This window comes from Musca autumnalis, unplaced genomic scaffold, assembly GCF_047663935.1.
Source record: "Musca autumnalis isolate F117 unplaced genomic scaffold, ASM4766393v1 scaffold_2, whole genome shotgun sequence".
NCBI classification, from domain to species: domain Eukaryota; kingdom Metazoa; phylum Arthropoda; class Insecta; order Diptera; family Muscidae; genus Musca; species Musca autumnalis.
Window position 1 is genome coordinate 119,214,959 of NW_027411755.1, and position 26,554 is coordinate 119,241,512.

A 26,554-nucleotide genomic window follows, 5' to 3' on the forward strand; every position below is an offset into this window, starting at 1 on the left:
ACTATCGCCAAAAAGGAACAAACCGTAGTCAATCTTGCTAAGTACAAGAGTTTTTACTTAGTAAGTGAGGGTATTGATATGTACAAAACTCCTGGATGAAAGATATTTTATAATATTTGACCGAGGTATGAGGTCCTTCTTCAATTTGAATATGTGCTCTTTCCATCGATAGTTTTTTTCAAAGATAATTCCCAAAATTTTTTGTTTGTTTACGTATGGTATGTTCATACCATTAGTGGAAATGTCTGTAGGTTTACAGTTGTGCTTCCGACATATATGTAAAATTGAAGTCTTAGACGGTGATATTTTGGCGCCAGATGTCTTGGCCCAAGTACTTATGTCATTTATAATATTAGAGAATTGATTGTTAATAACATTGTTGTCTGTATTGGAGCTAAGAACATAAAGGTCGTCAGCGTACAGGCAATGATAAATTCTGGGATGTTTGCTTATGATTTTGCTGATTTCATTAAAGGCTATTTGGAAGAGTACGACTGACAGCGGGGATCCTTGCGGTATGCCATTTTCCATTGCAAATTGGTTCGAATAAAAGTTGTTGATTCTGACTACAAAATTGCGACCAGTTAAAAAAGCCTTAATGAAGTTCAACATTTTGTGACCAACACCCCATAATTTTAAGGCATCTAAAATTATATGCATTCCTATACGATCGAATGCTTTTTCGAAGTCGATTGAAAGAACTGAAGTGTGACTCCTGGTAGAAATAGCTTTGGAAGCATAGTAGTCAATGTGCAGAAGCACGTCGGTGCAGCCTTGGTTATTAGCTTTATATGCAACTTGGTTGGTTGAAATCAGGTTACGAGCATTCATAAACCATGATAAGCGGTTGGAAATTATACGCTCCAACAGTTTTGAGAGGCAGGACAATAAAGATATTGGCCGATATGAGGAAAACTCTGATCTGCTCTTATTTGGTTTAGGTATCGGAATAATAACTGCTGATTTCCATGAATGAGGAATTATATCAGTGTCAAATATTGTGTTGTAAAGGTGGAGTAATTTATATTTGCTCTTGCTGGATATATTCTTAAGCATAGAATATGGTATTTTATCGCGTCCTGGTGTGGTTCCTTTCACCTTACCAAAAGCTAATTGTAGTTCAGAAAATGTAAGTTCCTTTTCAATTATTGACGCTTGTTTATTAGACGGATTATTAGAGAAAGAAGTTGGTATGTTAGATTTAGCAGCACAGAACTTTGGGGCGAAGTTTTCATTTGATGATTCGTAGGACCATTTGTTGCCAAACCCAGCAAAATTTGACGGAAGGGGTTCTTTGCGATGACGTGATTTCATGTCATCTTTTGCATTGGTTCAAAGGAAGTCGTGGAAGATCCGATCTTTTCATTAGGATTTGAACCAATGCAAAGGAAGTCGTGAAAGATCCGATCTTTTCATCAGCATTTGTACCCATTCCATCGATCCAATAGAGATGATGTTTGTGTTTTTATTTACACACCTGTTTATTTTCATTTTGGTATGTTCCAGTACTGCAAAAATCTACTAATTTTTACTATTTTTTCCGATAACATAAAGGAAACATTGTTATCGTAGTAAAAATAAGTAGATTCTTGCAGTTTCTGGAACAGACCAAAGTTGTTAGAACTGTCGTCGTGATGTTGTCTTACATTTCCTGCATATCAAACAACTAAAACTTCTAAACCATTGGTATTATATGAAGTCCCAACCATCGAGCTAAAAATAGAATCGGACTGCACACATTGCTATTTTAAAAGTTCCCTTGTCTGTTCTAAATCTGACATAGAATGAAATCAATCAAATCTCGCTTCTTGGAATTTGCAAAAAAGTCCGAAACGAAAAGGAACAAGAATCTGAAAATAAAGAAGAAACTACTTTTGGAAAGAAACAATTAAAAATAAATTAATTAAGCATAAATGGTATTTTCCGTAAAAAGTCTCTCCTCCCCGTTCGTTACATTTTGTTCTTAGAGATCCCTAAAGCAAGCCGGGTTGTAGATCCCTACATATTTCCGTCACTAAACAAAAGAGTATAAATTACCAAAATGTTGTTATAAAATAACAAAATTATAAAATAAAAGTAATTTACGAAATAAAAATACTTAAAGGAGTGCATTTGGAGTCCATGTCGCAATCTGAACTGGTGATGGGAAGATAATTGAAAAAACCTTTTGTAAGATGAAAGAATATCAGTTGCGGAGAACGGAGAAAGTAATCTTTGGCGTTGCAGCGGTGGTGATTACATTGCAAATTTTGATGTAAACTTTTGAAAAACTAAACTGATAAATTAATTGTAGTTATTTCATGAATTCGTTTGAATTAATAAAGAGTTTTGTTTTTCATGAAAACCATATTTCAATACAGCATTTCCATTTTCCAAACAATACATGAAAATTTCATGCCAAGGGGTTGGTGGAAATGACATGCCAAAGCATTGGTTAAAATGACATGTCAAAGCATGGGTGAAAATGACGTGTCAAAGCATTGGTGAAAATGACATGTCAAACCATTGGTGGAAATGACATGCCAAAGCATTGGCGGAAATGACATGTCAACGCATTGGTTAAAATGACATGCTTAGGATCCAGAAAAGAACGTTATCTTTTGGGGTCCACGCTCATATAAAATTCATCGATGAAGATGCTAAAAAGATGACATGCTAGATCACTTGCACCCATGATTGAATGTCATCTTTGGCATCGAACATTTTGCTGGGAAGTGGTTTGCGATATCGATAGGTTCTTTGATGCATATGTCGTTTGATTTCATAGATGTAAATAAGCTGTAGTTGCTTGTTTTTGTCATTGTGTTGATTTTATGCCACACAATGTTAAGGGGCGAATCACGACTGATGGTTTTTGTGAAATTGTAGAAACATAAGGCTTTTCCTTTTTTAGATTCAAATCTAAATTTGGCGTTAGATTTTTTGTACAATAATATATTTTCTGGAAGGAGCTTTCCTTGAAATACGATAGAGCTTTACCTTATTGTTCCGCAGAATATTTAACTCCTTATTCCACCACGGTACGGAAGTTTTGGAAGTAGGTCTTGTAAGTGGGATATTTTTGTGAGCAGATTTTCTGACTGCTTTGGTAAAGATTGCATTTACTTTGTTTGGATTGCCGAAAAATGTTTTGCTATCAAGTAAAGTGTCAATATCCGTCCTGAAGGAGTCCCAATTCGCCTTTTTTAAATTATATTTAAAAGATGGTTTAACTTTTGTAACTGGCGTACCAAAATTAATATTGGTGATTATCGGGAAGTGGTCACTACCATACATGTCATCAAGGGTGCAACTGCTAGCTATCGAAAGAAGAGAAGATGGGCAACATGTTATATCAATGTTGGTATATGTTCCAAACGTAGAAAGATGTGTTGGTTTCCCATCGTTCAATACGCATAGGTTTTGAGCATTTAGAGCATTTTCCAAAATGAGACCACGGGGATTGTTTTTGTTGGATCCCCAGATAATGTTCCAGCTGTTTACATCGCCGACGAGAATTACTGGGGTTTTTATATTGATGAAAAGGTCTAGTATATCGGAAACTGTGAACGATTCGTTGGGATGGATGTAAATTGAAACGATTGTGAATTTTATATGGAGGGAAACCTCTATGGCAATGTTCAATAGTTTCGAATTATTTACAATTTGTTTATGTGGTATATTATTTTTTTATAAATATTGCTATGCCGCCTTTTGCCGTGACGTTCTCCGGCTTATTGGCAGAGTAGGACGTGAAATTTTGGGGTGCTATAGGTTGTGAGTTGTTTGATATGTGGGTTTCTTGTAGTGATATAAAGTGGGGATTGTGGTCTTTCAATAAAAGTTGAAGATCGATGTAATTGTTGATTAGACCTTTTAAGTTCCACTGGATTAACTTAAAATAATCCATGGAAATATATTTTAAAAGGAAGTATCTCATAGTACGTAGTACAATATTATATTATTTGTTGTACTGATGAAAAAAGTTAACCTAACGGTACGGCAGTGTTAAACGCGAAGCATTGTACACTAAAACGTTACACATTTTCAACGAAGGAGTCTTCTCGATCGAACGATTCTTTTCTCCAAGTGAGTTCTAATTAAGAATCAAAAGATCGAAAGATCGGTTTTTGAGTTCTGAGTAAGAATCAAAAGATCGATTTTTGAGTTCTAACTAGGCGTTTACAAACAGACTGTATTGGCAAGACAATAGCAAAGTTACAAACCATTTGAATTAAAAAGGGAGTACACACCATCATTTAAAACTGACAGTCAACGTACTTTTACCACAATTTTCTGCCAAATAAAAGCTTCATTTTACCTAAAAATGTTTGAAATACATGGCCTGTTCCCGTACTTTATAAAGTGGTAAAAGTCGTAAAAGTTGTAAAAGTCGTAAACGATTTTCATATAAATTTTGTGTACGGGAACGCAAAATGTGTAAAAGTGGTAAAAATTGTAAAAACTTTTTAGTTCTGGAACAGAGCTACAATATGTAAAGTATTAAGCTGAAAACAAATTGTTATGTTAACCGTTTACATTGAAACCCAATGAGTTTCGGTTATGTAAACGTACGCTAAGCGGCGGCAGCGTAAGGAACGCCGTCAATTAAATTCGGCCAACTAAATGTTGACATTTAGTTTTCGGGCAATATGGCATCACTGTGAAATGCAAATGGCGAGAATTCGCGGCCATCAAATTTCTGCCATTCAAATCTGGCGTCATTGCAAAAAAATTACTGAAGTGAAAACATCTCCTCGAAATAGTGCAAGGATTAGTGATTGCAAGAAGAAAACCAGAAATTACTTCTTCTGGAATAATCCAACAAGGCAGCAAACCGCCATAATAGTGTCCCTGCAATAATTTCCTGCAATATAGTTGGAATTTTCTTCCACCTAATTGGAATTCACTGCATCTTGCTGGATTTTTATTAATAGAAAGTGGTGAGTTACAGTGAAGTGGATATTTACAGAATTTATTTTAAAATAAATTCTTTTTCTATTTGTGAAAGGTGTTTCTTATAAGAAAAAGGCACATGCTAAACATGATGTCTGTGTGTGGCCGTACCCGTGCTCATTCTTTTTTTAACCTTAGCCTAAGGCCAATAACAACCATGTTCCGGCTTTGAGGTTAGGTATTTTTAAACAAAAGGAAAAGTGTAGCATGACTCCATTGGCTACATAACGCTGTTTGCATCAACCATCCTGTTTTAAAGTACAGTGCGCTCCACAATACGACACTTCACCACCAGTCGCATTACTCACATCCACCGCTATCAGATAGGATAAAATCAAACTCCTAGTAATAGCGATTCCATCCCATCACCATCAGTCTGAGTGCAACAGCTAAAATTAACATCATCAACCAACTCAAACCAATATCATCAGTCCATGGCACTTACCTTCCAACAGAAAGGAAGCCACATCATAAGAACCACCATTACATGAATACATCCGTCACCACCATTGTGTTTGCCGTTTTTTCCATCCACATTTTTGCAAGTAACGCTAGTCAAGAGGAGATGTCAGTCCGTGTCAAGGGTAAGGCCTGCCCTCCAACTGTAAGTAATTGATATATGAACATAGTACAGTCGGTGCATATTTCCTGTGTCTTTGTGGTACCCCATTACTAACCGGTCACAGACCGGGAGGTATTGGGACCAGTCTTTTCGTATCCCTCGACGGTGAAGCCTAGTAGTCATCTTTATATTTTGGAAACCAGTTCCTACATCCAGCCCTCGACGTCAGCAGAGCAAATTATTTATTTCTTTCTCTTTTTAAGTATTCTCTTGGCATTGCACTTTGTATGCACACATACATAGTCATAGCCCTGTATGTATGTATATAAGAAATTAATGTTGTTGTTGGACCTGTAACGGTTCGTCTCCACGTGCAAAAAGAAGATGAAGATAATCATGAAAGCTTTGCAATAACGGTTTAACAGAAACGTTTTATGTACGTTGTTGTTGTATTATTCTCATTTCCATTTTCGAATAAGAAATTTACAACAAAAACATCTTTCTGTTTCTTTCTATCAACGATAAATCCAACTCACTTTAGTGAGAGAAAACAGATTCTTGCTCTCTTTGATGATTTTTTTTTATCTCTTTTTTGGGAAAGAGAAATAGTCGGCTAAACCAACAACTGTTGTAGTTTCTTTCTATTAGCATTTCTCGTGCTTTTCAAATTTCATCTTCATTTTGTTCTGCGCTCGAGATTGTTTCTTTTTTTTCAAATTTATGGGTATATTCGGCGTATGCCTGTTAACTTGTTGTCCATTGCTTATTGTAGGAAAATAACCCGTGATTACCCAGTGTAGTCCGGTCAGAAAATTTAGGTCCCTGAGAACATGATACGTGATATAGTACAATTTTCATCCGAATTTTGTTGAACAAATCTAGTATTCGATATTTTACTGACGGTTATTTCCTACAATAGTGATTCTTGTGGATGGATATTTCGAAGTTTTTCTTTTTGTTATTTGGTTAAATAATTTCGAGTGCGACTTTTCTGAAAAAAAAGAACCTACAACAGATTTATCCTATCTTTGGAAACTTCGTTTAAAATTCCGCGCCTTCTGATAAAAAGCATTTAAGAAATTTTTATACGTCGAGACTACGTTGCAGGTCGACAGATTGTGATTACCTTATACCGTACCTATTTATTGGATGTTTTATTGAATTTCGACCTTCATAAAATTATGTTTACAATTCACGAACATCATCTTTATTTATAAATCATATCAGGCGCATACCTCGGTTAAAATATATGCATATATAGACATATAAATACACCCAATTTTAAGAATCTTTTCGACGTTAAATTGACTTGCGGTCAACCAAAACAGTAAATGATACTTTTTTTTTGTTGATGCGGACATTTCCGATTTTTTTAGTTTATACATACATATAGTGTATATGCATATGTTTTAATTGATCATTTTACCTGATAATTATATAATGTCAATCCCATTATTTATGATCTCCGTCCATCTATCCTTATTGGATATTCACCCTCATAATTTTATCTACTGAGCTCATTAGGTAAAAAAAATTGAGGGTAGTATTGAATATTTTGGTGCACAGTGGCACGAATGGGAATGACATGCAAAAACAAATTTGAATTTTGTATGTATTTCTGAACTGAATATAAATTGAATTGTTCTTTTTACTGATTTTGGGAACCTAATATCAGTTATAGTACGTTTATATATAACCGGATTTAACAAACCCACTGGGTTTCAAATGTCAATTCCTTTGTGCATACGTCAAATAAATCTTCATTAAGAAGGTTAACCCTGCAAAAGGCTATAATATAAACATGGCCTTAGATAATAATCGAATAGTGATTAATTATAAGATTACCCCTAAGCATTTATTGATTGTTCTTATTATAACGAATAGTTATAAATAAACATGTTTTGAATTCTGAAATTAATCATCATGAGGTTCTAATTGAACAATATAAGGTAAGGTAAAGGTAAGGGTCAGCCAAGCCAAATTTTTGGGAGTCATCATCATCGATGAGACTCATTGGGGATTTTGTAGAAAATCCATTGGGAGGGCAAGGTAACCCAGCAAACATCTTGGGTACCATCAACAACAACAACAACTTTAATTCTTTTTAATTTAAATAAGCGTTTCTTTTATGAATATGTGTATTGATAATGAATCGATATTTTTTTTTGTTTATGGCTGGTCAGGAGTGGCCACTGAGCTAGGCCGAATTTCTTCAATGGCAAGTGTATACCAGCGACATCTTGGTATGCCTCATTCCCCCTTTACACTCCGACATAGTTACATAACAAAATTCAACGTTTGAGTAAAGTTTTGAGTCATTTCTGGTAGAAGAATAAAGAAAAATTGAAACTTGACGGACTTGACAGCACTTTGTATTTTATTCATCTAACAGAAATGACACAAAACTTTACTCAAACGTTGGATGTGTTTTCAGCTTTATTTAGAGATTAGGAAAGTAATTCTTCAGCTAGACTTTAATACTAACGAAATATAACTCCATGACTGTCAGTTTTGTTGGTCAGTGCCCAGCAAAATGTTCGATGCCAAGGATGCTATTCAAGAATGGGTGCAAGTGAAATGGAATGTCATTTTTTCAGCATCTTCACTCATTCTTTTTACAAGAGCGTGACCCCCAAAAGATGCAATTCATTTTCAGATCCTAAGCATGTCATCTTTACTAACTCGATGGAATGGCATCTTCAACAATTCTTTGGAATGGCATCTATACCAATCCTTTGGCATGTCATCTTAACCAATTCCCAAGAATAGCATTTTCACTAATCTTTGGCATGTCATTTTCACCAACCCTTTGGCATGTAATTTTCACGTCTTGTTCGGAAAATTGAAAATGTTGTATTGAAAAATGATTTTCATTTTTTATTTTATTAATTCCAAGGAATTAATGAAATAACTATAATTTATTTATCATCATAAAGTTTACATCTATAATTGCAGTTTGTTCTCGTTGTTGTAACAGTAGTTAATATGTTTGTATTCTCATTTTTCTGCTTAATCTGACTCTGGGTCTATCAGTCATAAGAATGGGGCTATTTCGCTATTTATATGGTTTGTAACCACAAAGCTGCAAACTTAAGTTTCTTAGCAGGATTGGTAGGGCAATTGAAAAGGAGCAGTGTGTCGTGGGGGCCTGTGCTGTATGCTGGGCAGATGTTTTCCACGGTGTCATCAGTACTTGCCCTATAGGAATTTTGACGTCTGCACCATCCCGAGCGTATTGACCCAAAACTACTCCGGTTTGTCCTGACAGCTGGCGCTTCTCAGCTGCGATAGATGGTGGATGTTCTCCAAGGACCGCATTCACACGATAACTGTTTACTGCATCTCCGACTGCATTCGTGTGAATGCTACTTAAACCTGGTTGAAAGGCTTGTTGATCTAGAGGTTCTCTCTTGTAACGTTAGACTTCTCTTATAGTTATTTATGAAGACCCCCTGGCTGCCTGGGCCTGTGGTCTGAAATCTGCTATCATCGACCATGACATTCAACTCTATTGTTCCCAACTCGGCCGCCCAGGTAGTGAACAGAGAGGCCGTAGATTTATTGGCTTGTATTTGCATATTCCTCGCGTGGAAAAAAATGGTAAGATCAGACAAAAAGGACCTCAGTCTTTCATAAATGTCGTCAGGGAAGGCACCTGACGCCAAGATAGTACAATCATTCGCATACGTTACGTTCTCAATGCCGTCTGCAGCGTTTGGAATTCAGAAGAGGTTTTCTTCACTCTACGGGTCTTGGACTTCTTGATCCTAAATTCTACGTACTACTGTCATCCACACTTAAAATTTATTATCCAACGTTTCAAACTTGGACAGTGCGTAGTCTGCTCGATGACATCAAACAACGAGGGTGCTTGACAATATCAAAGGGCTTTGCTAAATCAAGTGTCACTATCAATGTTCTATCACACGGCTTGCTCTCTGAGTGAATCCTCGGCTAATATGGAGATGGAGATGGCCTTCAGCGCAGTTGTTGTGCTGCTTATGGATCCTATGCTATTGATCGGCAACTGGAAAGTTATTTCTGATGGTGGAAGAACTAAAGCCACAAGGGTCCTTGCTACGGGCGACAAAATCGGCCTGTAAGATTCACCTTTGCTGGCATCCTTTTCGGGCTTCAGTAGCTGACCTATTTTCCAGACATCGGGAACGATGTGTTTGACAAGCGACAGGTTGTAAATTTAAGTGAGAAACTTGACTTCCGGCTGTCCCAGCTGTGGCAGTCTAAACACCGCCGCTGCACCGCAACAGAGTTTACTTCGTCCACTCTCAGCCACTGATTTTGTTTCATCTTACAAAAGCTTTTCTATTATCTTCTCATCACCAGTTCAGATTGTTATGTCACCCTCGTTGCGCCCTCTACAATCCATGCGACGCATTACATCTATTTCACCCTTAAATTGACAAACGTTTTCTGCAAGGTGGCAACATTGTTGTTAAATGACGTGGCACATGAACTGCAACCAACTTCAGTTGCAACCGAAGGGAACACGATCTTTTCTTGTGGATGCAGTAGCAGCGAATAGACAACAAAAGAAACTTGCGAAAAAAAATTGTAATCTGGACATAACAACTAGCACTGCCCGTTTTAACAAACCGCCGAGTCACGTGCGAGTGCAATTTTATTTTTGCAAATAATTGCTTATTTTGCTCTTTGGATTAAATAAAACAAACCATAAATTACATCGGGGTAAGTTTTCCTTTGCTGCAAACAAGAAAATTGCAATAGGAAAAAAAAAACAGAAATTTATGGAAATTTCCATTGCAGACCATAGCACGAGGGAATGATAACGGTACTCCCTCGTGTCACCATCATCATTGGTACCCGTCAATGGACATGCAGTTAAGGTCCAAGAAGCGCAACAACGTTTATCCATGACAGTTTCCAGTAAATCCAAAATGGCCACAAAGATCGACTGCTGCCACACAATGATGTCATCATAAGCTTACGCCACATAACCTCCACCTAACGCTGTCCATAGCCAGGTTACACCACCATCCGCAATATTGCACAATTTGCCTCAAACAAACGAAATAGCCCCATATCAATCATCTACAATAATTTTGCGAAAAATCATTACGCGTGATCGGATAAAAATCCGTACGGAAACGTGCCTTAACTGCCCATGTGTCCAGCTGTACCGCGCTGCTTCACAGGTGACCTCAGCAAAACGTTCGCCACGCAACAACCCTTGATAGTTCGTCTGTACCAAACGAGTGATACCATCCTATAAAAGCCATCGAAATCATATAAAATCCTCTGTGATGAAATCTACCGCAGGCCCGGAACGGTTCAGCCTATACCATCGCACTCATCTGTTCAGAGACATCACCATGGATGCGTATATCAATTTTTGAATCGACAGTGCCGATAACCTGTGAGAAGTCCGGAACTTTTCAGCCCCAACCTCCAGATACCATCTGTCAATAGTCCGTACTCGGCAGCCCTCTACACCACAATAGCCTCACATTTAATAGCCTTCAACGCCGTCCAGGTTATTAAACATCTGCCCAAATCAGTGAATATCATCAACTACCATCATTATACTCTCATAGTCCGTGACCTCCAACATCATCACCTGACAAAAGACCGCAACTTTTCAGCCTCAATCATCATCCCTCAATAGCCGAAACTTATCATCACCAACCATCATCATTTTATCAATCATCCCTTCAATAATAGTACTGAACTTTTCAACATCATCATTCTATTGTAGCAGACCGGGATTTTTCAGCCTGGTATCGTCATAATCACCTGCCAATAGCACCGAATTTTCTTTTACCAATCTCAACCCACCTCATGGCCTATCGACGACCTCCACCATCACCATTTGCAGCTAGGAACCTGATTTTATTCCAGTCTTTGTCTACGTCACTTCAGTATTTAAGGAATTATCATCAGAACATTCTCATCATCACAAAAAAATGAAATTAGTCATCAACAGCTGACAAGACAAAATACCTTGCAAGTAGACAAACCCCATGAGAGGGCATTCAGACAGTAAGTCAAAGATTGTAGAGATTAAATAGAATTGTAGCTCAGTGTTTGTTTTGCCTCATAACCCAAATATGTTATCATGCTAATCAATTCTATTTCAGCTTTATTTAAAATTGTTGACAATTATTAGAGATAATAATTTTTTTTGCCATTTATACTACCGAATTTATTAACGCATTAATTATACCCAATACGTCATAAGTCATATTGCCTTTAATTATTAAATTTCTGCACTGTGTGCAAATATCATTGTGAATAGTTCAGATAAACGCGATTTTATTCACCATTCCGTTCAGATAAGAACTGAAGCATATTTCTAGGCATATTAGTTAATTTTTGTTATCTAGTATTAAGCAGTGGATAACTATCAAATTTCTGTTAACATCCGATGTTAGTCCCATCTGCTTAATAACAGTAGTGTTTTCATAACAGACCCCGCATTCAAACGAGCTCGTTAGGAAGGGAAGGGTTAAAAGTTATTCATCTTTTATGTGCATAGTGGCACTCAAATGCAGAGATGGGATCACCATATGGGTGATTAATTTTACATATTTCAAATTCCGAATTTTCTACGCATCTGACTGAATTTTGTTAATCATAATTGTACTGATCAAACAGTAGCACCTGTTTTCAAAATCTCATTTTTTTAAGAATTTTGGAGACGAGGTAATTGTTTTCCAACAAATTCAATATTTGATAAATGTATATAAACCACCTCTGTTACCCCCAATCCTTTTATTATTAGCTATATACTAGTTTATCATTCCATATGATTTTTTTTTTTAAATTTGTTAATGTCTATCCCAGACTATTAATAATACTTTTTCCTGAATTTTTAACTGAATTGATCTAGTATTCTGAAATCTACGTTAAGCTCAATTAGACATCAGGATTCAAAATTATAGATATACTTATTAATACCTTTCGATTTTCTAAAAAAAAATAGTGCACAATGGCACAACAAACTGGGATGGACATCCGTTCATTTTGAATCATGTATAGTTATCCGGTGTATGCATATTTACACCTAACAAACAAATTGTCAGCTATTTACGTCGTACTTAAGTAATCAATATTCTCAGAATTTATTGTTGATCTAGTTTCTTATATGTAAGAAATTTTCTCTTATGCTTTGTTATTATCCTCTGAATAAATGGATAAGTGAAATGTTATACGAAAATAATTATTGAGCATTATGATGTGCTAAAAAGCTTCCGGTAAAGGTAAGGTAGAAGGAAAGGGTCAGCCTACGGCAATTTTTGGGAGTCATCATCATCGATGAGACTCATTGGGGATTTTGTAGAAAATCCATTGGGAGGGCATGGTATCCCAACAAACACCTAGGGTACCCATATCAACAACAGCAACATCATATCATTTTTCTTCTTTAAATAAAGCATCCTGTTTGTGATTGTGAATTAATAATGAATCAATTTTGTTTATGGCTAGTCAGGAGTGGCCACTGAGCTAGACCGAATTTCTTCAATGGCAAGTGTATACCAGCGACATCTTGGTATGCCTTATTCCCCTTTACACTCCAAGCTAGTTACATAACAATGGCGCCCAACGTATAAGCCAATGTCTTAGGTTCAACTCCCATCAATGGGAATTGTTCCTGAACATTAGGTGTATGAATTTTTGTTTGATTGGTTTTCAGTATGTCTTGAGTTGTTGTTATATTACAACATACCAATTGCGACTTAAGGTCAATTAAATTTTAACATCATTTCTTGAATGTCATCTTAAAGGAAAAGTGTTTTAGTCGTCTTGCAAGCCTGAGTTTATGTCAAGCTGCAATTTGTGACAAAGCTTCTACATTTCGAGATTCATACTTCGACTTTCTTTAAAGCTTTATAATATATTGTCATCGGCAGTTGATTATTTATGATCATTTGCATGATTTGCGATATTATAGATGCTTTAATATATTGATTTATTAGAATTGAAATTTTTGGGGAAAATTTTGACCACGCTTTTGGAAGAGTATGAAGATTGTTTGTTGTTGTTGATTATTTTTTTTTTTATCCTGGCTGATACCTTAACCTTCTACCAATTACCTTATACATTTTATGAAATAATTTTGACCCGAGATTATTGGAAATTTTTCTGGAATTTGTTTTTTTGGAAATTAAATTATTGATTTTTGTTCGATTGTTGGCACATTTAAGACATATTAGTTTTCGTAATTATCTGGCACCTGCACTGATAAGGACTTAAGAGTTTCTATTGACAATTTTTTTCCTGTTTCCGGTTTGAGAATTGAATGTGAAGCATCGTCGTGGAACCTGGGGAAACCTTTCGAGATTTCAATTGGAATCGGTGGTGCATTAGTTTTTGTTACATTTTTCAGAAGTGATAGTAATTTACTATTCACTTTGCTGGAATTTTCTACCGTGGTACTAATTATCATTCTTTTTCCGATTGCGTGAGGCATAGGGTCGTCGCCCTCAAGACATTTGTTTTTCTCTTTTTGATTATAAGACTGCAGGAGGGGTTTGATAGGCTCAAACTACTGATTGCTAGTTCTTACTTTTAAAATATATAAGCTTTAAGTAGTAATATATTTTTGTTTTGGTTTCACGTACACACAGGGTGTACACAGAACTGGACTAACTGTTTCCGAAGACTGGTCTTCAGTTCGACTCGAGGTCTGCTGAAGTACTTTAAGGTTGTAGGGGCGGTTAGTCTGGAGAGCCTTCGGACGGCAGCGCTCAACCTTGAGTTGGAGCATTTTCCGTAGGACTGCTTGTTGTCTGGTTGTCGATTTCCCAGTGTATCTTTAGAAAGCCGTTCTATGCTTAACTAAAGATACACTGAAGAGACCTCGAGAAACTCTTTGAGGAAATTCTAACCGGCAACAATCACTTCTACGTTTTGAACAGTTTACCCCATAGAACAATAGGGGTAGGCGAAGAGGACTGAAGAGCCTATCGAAGTCCTATTATTATTTTTTTTTCACCAGCTAAGACCTTTCTTTTTCTGATTCGAATATTTTTCGAATTAATTTTACCCGGACTTACAAATATTTATACTGATCTACCACAGCCTAGAGAAAATAATCTATTACCTCGATTTATTCTGTTTTACAGAATTTCTGAGCATTTGTTCTGGTTTCGAGATATTTTGTAAGATTTTTTGATTTTTGATTCGATTCATTTCGAAAATACCTGACCCGTTGGAACCATTCAATTTTCATATCGAGTTTTGTTGCGTATGAGATTTTCAATATTGGACTTTTCGGAACCTAAAGGCAGTGGCCGTGATTGACTGTTTCATCAATATATCTTTGGTATTTTGTTGAATTTATGGTATCATACCTACCTTTTTGAAAACCTGTCGGTCATTAGAGAAGACATTTTTGGATTTTGAGCTTTTTATTGAAATTTCTTGTTGGACTGAGTAGTACAAGGACATTTTTTTTTTTGTAACTTTTGTTGATTTGTGGGACATCATGCAGCCAGCTACAGGGGCCAAGCCAAAAACTTACGGCATTATTACCAGGTCGACAAGCCAAGCAGTAGGAGAAGCTGCTGGAACAGAACCAGGTACCGAATCGGGCATCCCCGCTAGCGCTGATGGCAATGATCTGCCTACACCAAACGAATTTGCAAGTCCACCTACTCTTTCGCAAGTAAATGAGCAACCAAGCACAATTACTAGACCTTCTTTTAGCCCTTTGACTATTCGCGGCAATGATGAAGATCAGGTTGACAGGCTTAGTAGCACAGGAGTTCTTGAGGTAGTTCAGTCCGCCTTAGAGTCCACCCAAGCATCAATGGTTGAAACCATGAAAAAGGAAATGCAGAAAGCGGTTGCTGCTGCAGTTCAAGCTGCTTTTTCTCAATCTTCCGTTCCTCCAGCTAATCCTATTAACAGACAAGAACCACATTCTCAAAGCATTGATTGGCCTCATGATTTGCCACCACCACAAACCGATACCAGACATGCAGGTTCGGGTAGTAGAAACCAGGAAGTTCCAAATCGTTATAGGGAAGATTTTAGTAGGCCCAGGTACCCATATCTCAGTAAGTGGGGCATCAAGTTTGATGCTACCCCAAAGACACCAAATGTCGAAGATTTCATCTTTCGAGTAGAAAGGCTTCGAAATAGTTATGGCTGCCCAGAACAAGAATTGGTTGATGAATTTCATCATTTACTGGAAGGCCGTCCTTGTCAGTGGTACTGGGGTCTGATCCGTCAATATCCAAATTTGAACTGGGAGATGTTAAAGCTGTGTATAATTAGGGAATTCCAGCGTTTTCAATCAAATCTTGATGTGATGAGGCAGATTATGGACAGGAAGCAGGGGAGAGATGAGTCTGCTACACAATATATAGATGCTATAAATAATCTGCGTACTCAATTAAGGGAACCTTTGAAAGATTTTGAAGTTATAGACATTCTCAAAGCGGGATTAAAACCCCGACTTGCCCATTTAACTTTCAGTGGCACCTTTTATTCTGTTGAACAATTCCGAAATGAAGTTAGAAAAGCTGAAGAGTTTCTTGAAAGGGAATCGTCGATGAGATTTAGAACAGGCCAACCCCCTCGAATGATAAATGAAATTAACGATTCTGATTTTGATGATTTAGTCCATGATGTTGAGGAGTTTGGCAGATGGGGCAGAAGGACCTCAGTGGTCGGTTGGCAAGATGGAGTTTAAAACTCCAAGCCTTTAATTTTGAAATCCAGCACCGCAAGGGATCACAAAATGTCGTAGCCGATACTCTTTCTCGCGTTCACCTGGACGAAGTCAATATGTTTGTTGACGAAAGGCCTCTTGTTGACTTAGATTCACCCGAGTTTAAAGGTGAAGAATATACACAATTAGTCTCCATGGTGCAGGAAAATCAGGACAGTTTACCGGATTTGAAAATTAGCGATTCGTTTGTTTACAAAAAGACACTCCCGTCAGATGGTACTCCGGTACATGAAAATTTTATTTGGAAGCTATGGGTTCCGAGTTCTTTAACCGATTCACTTATCGAAAAAACACACACTTCTGCTGTAAATTGTCATTGTGGTATAGGACGTACGATCGCGGCACTGAGGCAATATTTTTACTGGCCTAAGATGGCTCAACAAGTCCGAAATTTTATTAATCACTGCATTGTTTGTAGACAAACCAAGGCCCCAAATCACATTTTAAGACCCAAGATGGGAAACGAAACCGTAACCGATAGGCCTTTCCAAAAGATTTTTATCGATTTCATTGGACCTTTTCCGAGGTCAAGGTTAGGAAACACGTATATCTTTATTGTGTTAGATCACTTGACAAAATTTGTTCTGTTGAAACCACTAGCCAAGGCGAACTCGAAAAACGTTATCAAATTCTTAGAATCCGAGGTATTTCACAAATACGGCGTGCCACAGATTGTTCATTCCGATAACGGAAAGCAATTCACTTCCTCAGAATTTTCTTCATTCTTAAATAAATATGGATGTCGACCGATTAGAAATGCCGTGTATTCGCCACAGGCGAATGCATCGGAACGCGTAAATAGGACCATAATCGCGGCGATCCGGACTTATGTTTCGGAAGATCAACGCGATTGGGACCGAAATATATCGTCCATAGAATGTTCTTTGAGGTCCACTTTTCACACGACACTTGGTTGTTCACCGTATTTCGCATTATTCGGCACCCACATGGTTACACACGCGAGCACATATGATTTGGCACACAAACTAGGAGTTTTAGAAGACGGTTTGGTTGAAATAGTTCCGAAACACGATATTTTGAATTTAGTCCGCGAGAAGATTAAAACGAAAATCCACGATTCTTTTGAAAAATCTGCGGCTCGGTATAACACTAGGACTCGCGACGTCAGTTTCAAACCGGGACAGGAAATACTTAGAAGAAACTTCATTTTGAGTGACGCTTCGCGCCATCTTAACTCTAAGTTATGTCAAAAGTTTGTAAAGTGCAGAGTTGCCAGATGTGTAGGAAACTCCTTGTATGAAATTGAAGACCTTCAGGGAAGGAAAATAGGCGTTTATCACGCGAAAGATTTACAGCACATGGTGCCAACAAAGTAACTGCCCGGCTTTTATTTGTGATTTTTATATATATACTTATATATACCATAACTGATGAACATGTATATCAGGGTCGCGGTTCTTCCCCACGACTAATACGGTTGACTTCCCGAATCAGTAGTCTTCGGCAGGCCTCCGACAACATGTTCGGGTTTGTTATGTCACCCTCGTTGCGCCCTCTACAATCCATGCGACGCATTACATCTATTTCACCCTTAAATTGACAAACGTTTTCTGCAAGGTGGCAACATTGTTGTTAAATGACGTGGCACATGAACTGCAACCAACTTCAGTTGCAACCGAAGGGAACACGATCTTTTCTTGTGGATGCAGTAGCAGCGAATAGACAACAAAAGAAACTTGCGAAAAAAAATTGTAATCTGGACATAACAACTAGCACTGCCCGTTTTAACAAACCGCCGAGTCACGTGCGAGTGCAATTTTATTTTTGCAAATAATTGCTTATTTTGCTCTTTGGATTAAATAAAACAAACCATAAATTACATCGGGGTAAGTTTTCCTTTGCTGCAAACAAGAAAATTGCAATAGGAAAAAAAAACAGAAATTTATGGAAATTTCCATTGCAGACCATAGCACGAGGGAATGATAACGGTACTCCCTCGTGTCACCATCATCATTGGTACCCGTCAATGGACATGCAGTTAAGGTCCAAGAAGCGCAACAACGTTTATCCATGACAGTTTCCAGTAAATCCAAAATGGCCACAAAGATCGACTGCTGCCACACAATGATGTCATCATAAGCTTACGCCACATAACCTCCACCTAACGCTGTCCATAGCCAGGTTACACCACCATCCGCAATATTGCACAATTTGCCTCAAACAAACGAAATAGCCCCATATCAATCATCTACAATAATTTTGCGAAAAATCATTACGCGTTTTTTTTTTTTTTTTTTTTATTTTTTTTTTTTTTTTTTTATTTATTTAATACTGCAACTAGTTATACAACTAACAAGCAATTTACAACTAATTAGATAATTCACATGTTTATGTAAAAATACATATACTCAAAGGAATATTTTAATTTCGAACTAGGTCGAACGGCTTCTTCCTTCTTAACCGCCGCTCTATTCCATCTTGATCAGCAAGAGTTGATGCTTCAGTGTTTTTATGGCCTCTCAATCTAATGTTGTGTTTTGTTGCAATGGATCTAATTTCATCAGTAACATAATTGACTTTGAGATCTCGATGTAAATCGGTCATTCGGATATACCATGGTGCGTTTACGATGCACCTGAGAACTTTATTTTGGAAAAGTTGGATTGTATTAATATTTTGTTTACTCGTGCACCCCCACAGTTGTGCACCATACGACCATATTGGTTTCAATGTTTGATTGTATATCAATAGCTTATTTTGTGTGGAAAGTTTGGATTTTCTTCCAATCAACCAATTTAGTTTTTTCCATTTAAGTTGCATTTCTTTTACTTTAATTTTGACATGTTCACTCCAGCGTAATTTTGCGTCAAGCGTCATACCCAAATATTTTGCTGTGTTCGAATAGGGGATTTGTATGTCATCTATAAATATAGGATCATGTGACAAGGTTAGATTCGAAAAGTCTACATGAGTTGATTTTGTGCTGTTCAGGTTTATACGCCATTTTTTGGTCCATTCTCTGACCGAGTTTACTGCTTCTTGAAGTTTCTGTTTGGCTTCTTTCTCTGTACTGGCCACAGACAAAATTGCAGTGTCATCTGCAAAGGTGGCCAACGTAGTATGCGGATATTCTGGAACGTCAAAGGTATATAAAAGATACAAGAGCGGACCCAGGATGCTACCCTGCGGAACTCCTGCTTGTATTTTTCTTAGTTGTGAATACTCGTTCTCGTATTTGACACGAAACAATCTATCTTCTAGATATGATCTTAATATAGTGCAATAAGAGCTGGGCAATATTGTGCGAAGCTTTAATAGCAGACATGTGTGACATACCTTGTCAAAAGCTTGCGAAACATCCAAAAATACTGCGGAGCAAACCTTTTTTTCTTCAAAAGCTTTTTCAATTACATCTGTTATTCGGTGTACCTGATCAATCGTTGAGTGCGCATTCCTAAATCCAAACTGATGGTTAGGTATTATATTGTGTTGATCTATTATTGGTTTAATGCGAGTATATAGTAATTTTTCATATAATTTTGATAAAATCGGTAAAAGCGATATTGGCCTGTATGATTTTATTTCCGTTGGAGGTTTTCCAGGTTTTGCTATCATTATCATCCGATCGCGTGATCGGATAAAAATCCGTACGGAAACGTGCCTTAACTGCCCATGTGTCCAGCTGTACCGCGCTGCTTCACAGGTGACCTCAGCAAAACGTTCGCCACGCAACAACCCTTGATAGTTCGTCTGTACCAAACGAGTGATACCATCCTATAAAAGCCATCGAAATCATATAAAATCCTCTGTGATGAAATCTACCGCAGGCCCGGAACGGTTCAGCCTATACCATCGCACTCATCTGTTCAGAGACATCACCATGGATGCGTATATCAATTTTTGAATCGACAGTGCCGATAACCTGTGAGAAGTCCGGAACTTTTCAGCCCCAACCTCCAGATACCATCTGTCAATAGTCCGTACTCGGCAGCCCTCTACACCACAATAGCCTCACATTTAATAGCCTTCAACGCCGTCCAGGTTATTAAACATCTGCCCAAATCAGTGAATATCATCAACTACCATCATTATACTCTCATAGTCCGTGACCTCCAACATCATCACCTGACAAAAGACCGCAACTTTTCAGCCTCAATCATCATCCCTCAATAGCCGAAACTTATCATCACCAACCATCATCATTTTATCAATCATCCCTTCAATAATAGTACTGAACTTTTCAACATCATCATTCTATTGTAGCAGACCGGGATTTTTCAGCCTGGTATCGTCATAATCACCTGCCAATAGCACCGAATTTTCTTTTACCAATCTCAACCCACCTCATGGCCTATCGACGACATCCACCATCACCATTTGCAGCTAGGAACCTGATTTTATTCCAGTCTTTGTCTACGTCACTTCAGTATTTAAGGAATTATCATCAGAACATTCTCATCATCACAAAAAAATGAAATTAGTCATCAACAGCTGACAAGACAAAATACCTTGCAAGTAGACAAACCCCATGAGAGGGCATTCAGACAGTAAGTCAAAGATTGTAGAGATTAAATAGAATTGTAGCTCAGTGTTTGTTTTGCCTCATAACCCAAATATGTTATCATGCTAATCAATTCTATTTCAGCTTTATTTAAAATTGTTGACAATTATTAGAGATAATAATTTTTTTTGCCATTTATACTACCGAATTTATTAACGCATTAATTATACCCAATACGTCATAAGTCATATTGCCTTTAATTATTAAATTTCTGCACTGTGTGCAAATATCATTGTGAATAGTTCAGATAAACGCGATTTTATTCACCATTCCGTTCAGATAAGAACTGAAGCATATTTCTAGGCATATTAGTTAATTTTTGTTATCTAGTATTAAGCAGTGGATAACTATCAAATTTCTGTTAACATCCGATGTTAGTCCCATCTGCTTAATAACAGTAGTGTTTTCATAACAGACCCCGCATTCAAACGAGCTCGTTAGGAAGGGAAGGGTTAAAAGTTATTCATCTTTTATGTGCATAGTGGCACTCAAATGCAGAGATGGGATCACCATATGGGTGATTAATTTTACATATTTCAAATTCCGAATTTTCTACGCATCTGACTGAATTTTGTTAATCATAATTGTACTGATCAAACAGTAGCACCTGTTTTCAAAATCTCATTTTTTTAAGAATTTTGGAGACGAGGTAATTGTTTTCCAACAAATTCAATATTTGATAAATGTATATAAACCACCTCTGTTACCCCCAATCCTTTTATTATTAGCTATATACTAGTTTATCATTCCATATGATTTTTTTTTTAAATTTGTTAATGTCTATCCCAGACTATTAATAATACTTTTTCCTGAATTTTTAACTGAATTGATCTAGTATTCTGAAATCTACGTTAAGCTCAATTAGACATCAGGATTCAAAATTATAGATATACTTATTAATACCTTTCGATTTTCTAAAAAAAAATAGTGCACAATGGCACAACAAACTGGGATGGACATCCGTTCATTTTGAATCATGTATAGTTATCCGGTGTATGCATATTTACACCTAACAAACAAATTGTCAGCTATTTACGTCGTACTTAAGTAATCAATATTCTCAGAATTTATTGTTGATCTAGTTTCTTATATGTAAGAAATTTTCTCTTATGCTTTGTTATTATCCTCTGAATAAATGGATAAGTGAAATGTTATACGAAAATAATTATTGAGCATTATGATGTGCTAAAAAGCTTCCGGTAAAGGTAAGGTAGAAGGAAAGGGTCAGCCTACGGCAATTTTTGGGAGTCATCATCATCGATGAGACTCATTGGGGATTTTGTAGAAAATCCATTGGGAGGGCATGGTATCCCAACAAACACCTAGGGTACCCATATCAACAACAGCAACATCATATCATTTTTCTTCTTTAAATAAAGCATCCTGTTTGTGATTGTGAATTAATAATGAATCAATTTTGTTTATGGCTAGTCAGGAGTGGCCACTGAGCTAGACCGAATTTCTTCAATGGCAAGTGTATACCAGCGACATCTTGGTATGCCTTATTCCCCTTTACACTCCGACTTAGTTACATAACAAGATTTCGACATGGACTCCAACAGCACTCCTTTAAGAATTTCTAGTTCGTGAATCTACATTTAACTTGTAATTTTATAACAAAATTTTTGGAAATGTATACTCTTTTGTTTTGATGTCGCTACATGTAGGGATGTACAAATCGACTTGTTTTTTTTTGTAGTGATCTGTAAAAATGATTCAAATGCTGATGAAAAGATCGGATCTTTCACGACTTCCTTTGCATGGGTTTAAATGCTAATGAAAAGATCGGATCTTTCACGACTTCATTTGAACCAATGCAAAAGATCCAGTGAAATCATGGCATCTCATGGAACCACTTCCATAAAATTTTGCTGGGTGTGTACTATGTCTAAGAAAAATGTACGAAATTATTTATTTTTGTAAAACTTTTTGACTTTATTGATAAGTAGCTGTCAATTGTTTGTTATTGTGAATAAATTGTATGAAAAACATTTTGACATATTGAAGAAATTTTGGCCAAACCAAAGGCCCCCGCACATACAGTCCGTTGAGCGTCGCGTTACTACAAGAACAAACTTGGCATCACTTACACTTTTTTCATGTGTTTGTTGTCTTTAACTCGTGACGCGACTCAGAGGACTTAATAAAAGAATAATGGCCCCGGCACATACCGTGGTAGAACAAACCAGTAGTGGGATTCTGTAAGTCCCTGTTTATACAGGGAAAGTTAATGGGAAAGAAAATTGAGTTTATTGGCGAGGGAGTAGAGGGGAATAAGAGGGGGTACACACACCTCTGTACTGGCAAATTCTGTTTTGTTTCGTTTTTCTTCGTATACAACCTGAAGTTGGCTGCAGATTTGTTTTTGCATTTTCTTTCATTTTATTTTCTCTGTCGAGAAACAAACAAAAGCGGAGACAATTGAAAAACAAACCCATTTGGAGGAAAAACTATTTTGTAAGCAAAAACAATTCGAAATAAGTGGAAATATCAAAATCAAAATGCAATTCAAGGATTCCTTTAATAATAAATTGTTTATCACACACGTCCATTTTTACTTTTCATTACAATTTTGCCTTGGCTTTGTTTTTGAACGGCGCAATGAGAAAATGAGTGTGAAGAAGAATAAGAAAAATTATAAAATTGACACAAACGCAAGATCTATTTATAAGGTCACGTAAGGAGAAAAAGTACAACTCTGATTTGACCGAAAATTCTTCAATCTGTCAAAATGTTTGTTTACGTTTTCATACAATTAATTCACAATAACAAAAAAATTGACAGATTGAAAACAATCAGCTGGTCGTTTTACGCCACCTTTTTATTTCATCATGACACAAACGTGATTTCCGTGTCTAAACAACAAGGAAATTTTAAAAGCAATTGAGAAGAAAAATTTTCTTTCCAGTTTGAATGTCTAAACACGGTCTAACTCATTTTTGCTGTTATCGATAATTGTCGGTAAAATTAAAATGCTTTTAATTTCGATAATTAAAGCTGGGTACACATTGTCAGTTTTGAATGACAGCTTTGTTGTTGCTTGCTAGTGTGGCCGTTCATTTTTGTCATTCATCATGCAACCACAAAATGTTTTGTGGTTGCTGGACGGTTGGACAGTTATCGATAATTGCGAAATATCGACATTCAAAACTGACAATGTGTACCCAGCTTTACGAAATTTTTCGGTAAGTTAAAGCATAGTACACACGGTCCAACAAAACTGACAGTCATCGAGGTCTATTTCGTTAATATCAAAGTCTAGCTGAATAATTACTTTCCTAATCACTAAATTATACCTTAAATGTTGTATTTCAATCATTTTTAGCTAACAAAAAGTTTTTATTTGCCAGAAAATTGCTGTAAAAGTACGTTGACTGTCAGTTTTGTTGGACCGTGTGTACCATGGTTAACGATGAATAAAAAGTAGTCGCTAGCCTCTACCGACACAAGCAGTGATGCCAACTTTTCTTTATGTTTTTAGTCATAATTTTGCGATTTAATTTTACCGATTTTTTCAGAATCCCACTACAGGTAAAGTAAATACTACACAAATAGTATAGTCGGACTTGGAGGAGGTTACATGTCAATGATATGAAGAAGTCTTTATGGGAAACAGTTCTTTTTCTGATGAATAAATGTTTTCTTCAAAAAAATATATATCCCTAATATACAAATTTTCTTCTCAATTTCTTTCAAAATTTCCTTGTAGTTTAGACACGCAAATAATGTTTGTGTCAATTTTCTGATTCTTCTTCACACTCATTTTCTCGTTTGATCATGCAAAGGCAATACTAACCCCCTGGTTTTGTAACTTATTTTTGTCCGTTAATCTATATCATGATACAATAAGAAGGTAGCATTATCAGCCCAGCTGAAGCCCAGTTGGTGGTAACATAATATGTCAATTGCATTGAATTTATGTCAAATTTTGACATCTTATGTTACCAAAAACGGCAGTTGCTGTTACCTTCTTATTGTATCATGGTCTATATTCGTAATAATTTAGACATCTATAGCTTAGCCCCCAGAAGACATACATACCTAATTTTTCGTATACCCGTTCCATATACAGCTAAGAATTCCTCATTTAAAAATCAGCGCTCTACATTTGCGCTAAAGCGAGTAAATCAATCTACAAAATTTGACAATTCGTGTGAGAAGAATAAATTGTTTTACAAAAACAGGGGGTAAGGCGATATTGCTTATAGAAATTAAATTAAAGATCATTAAAAATTAAATAAATACATATGTATATTGCTCTGTTCCAGAACCTGCAAGAAGCTACTACTTTTTACTACGATAACAATTTTTCCTTTATGTTATCGACAAAACTAGTAAAAATTAGTAGATTCTTGCAGTACTGGAACAGACCATATGTTTACTATTAATTTTTACAAATAATTTTTCGTTCAATTTATTTTTGATCAAAAAAGTTTTTAATTCAAATGTATGCGTTGTTGTTTATTTGTGGCGGAGAACATAAAGTGAAAGAAAATGCAAAAAAAAATCTGCAAAGAATAAAGAAACAAAACAGAATTTGCGAGTACAGGGGTGTGTGTACCCCCTCTTATTCCTCTCTACTCCCTCGCCCATAAACTTACAGCCCAATCATGAATGAAAATTCCGTGCGGAATTTCTCTCTTTTCCCTTCTTTGCTATCACAAACAAAAAATCCGCACGGAAAAAAATTCCGATGGAGAAAAAGTAGGTATCATGAACGCTCTCAAACATGTGTTTTCCTCCAAAAAAATCTCCCTTTCAAAACTGAAGGGAGTTTACAAAAAATCTTAGTATTTCCCACAAACTTTATACAAAACATGCAAAATAAACACTTTTGTTGGGTTTTTATACTAAAATCTTCAATTCGCGATGGAAATTTATTAAAAAATTAACATATTTCACAAAATAACATTAGTTTGCAAACTCGGTCACTCTCAACTTTATCAACGAAGGATGGCAGAATTTTGCACATACAAAACTCCGCTTCGATATTGTTGAAAAACACTGGATAAATGCATATTTGCAATTATTTTTACTTCAAAATTTATATTTTTTCAATTTTTGCCATCTTTTTATTAAAAACACTCGTTTTTTATACATTCATGATAGTGGCAGTTCGACAGCACAATGCACTGTTTCCTTGGAATTTTACAATCTTATTTGATGATTTTCATAACAAGTAACATCTTCTGAATTTCTTTGATGTGTAAAAGCGTAATTTATTTGATTAAATTTGTTTATTTTGTCTAAAAACACAAACACTTGACATTTTCTCTTTGTTTTCACAACAATTAGGGCACACAAGGTATGAAAACGACCCTTCAGTGCTGCCAAATTCAATGATTATTTTTCCACAGCTATTCATGATAGGAGGAATGTTCTCTCGAGAAAAAACTATTCCGCGAGAACTGCATTCCGCAAGTATATTCATGATTGGGCTGTTAATTTTCTTCCCCATTAACTTTGAACGTCTAAACATCAACTATGAAATTTGACACTAACATTATAGCCCAGTTCAGTCAGCTGGGTATTGCTGTTACCCTTTCTTGTTCTGCCATGGGCACATACGGTCCGTTGTGCGTCGCGCGTTAGAAACAACAACCACATGAAAAAAGCGTAAGTGATGCCAAGTTTGTTCTTAAAGTTTTCATGTGAGATTTTCAATATGATTTTATTACTATTTTAATATATTCCCAATATGTGTTTCGTAATTTTATAATTGAATCTTTTTGGAAATGTCCATTTTAATAATCAACAGGAACGCCTTTTAATAAAGTTTTATCTAGTTTAATATATTGGTAGCACTGCCAACCATACT

At 36.4% G+C, this 26,554-nt stretch overlaps 1 long non-coding RNA gene across 1 annotated transcript; it reads left to right on the plus strand.

Moving 5' to 3' along the window:
- The first annotated feature begins 9,985 nt into the window (after nt 1–9,985).
- On the plus strand, nt 9,986–12,692 carry LOC141393058 (uncharacterized). Its single transcript, XR_012409987.1, has 2 exons — nt 9,986–10,204; nt 10,283–12,692. It is a non-coding gene; the product is annotated as an uncharacterized lncRNA (long non-coding RNA).
- The last annotated feature ends 13,862 nt before the right edge of the window (nt 12,693–26,554 follow it).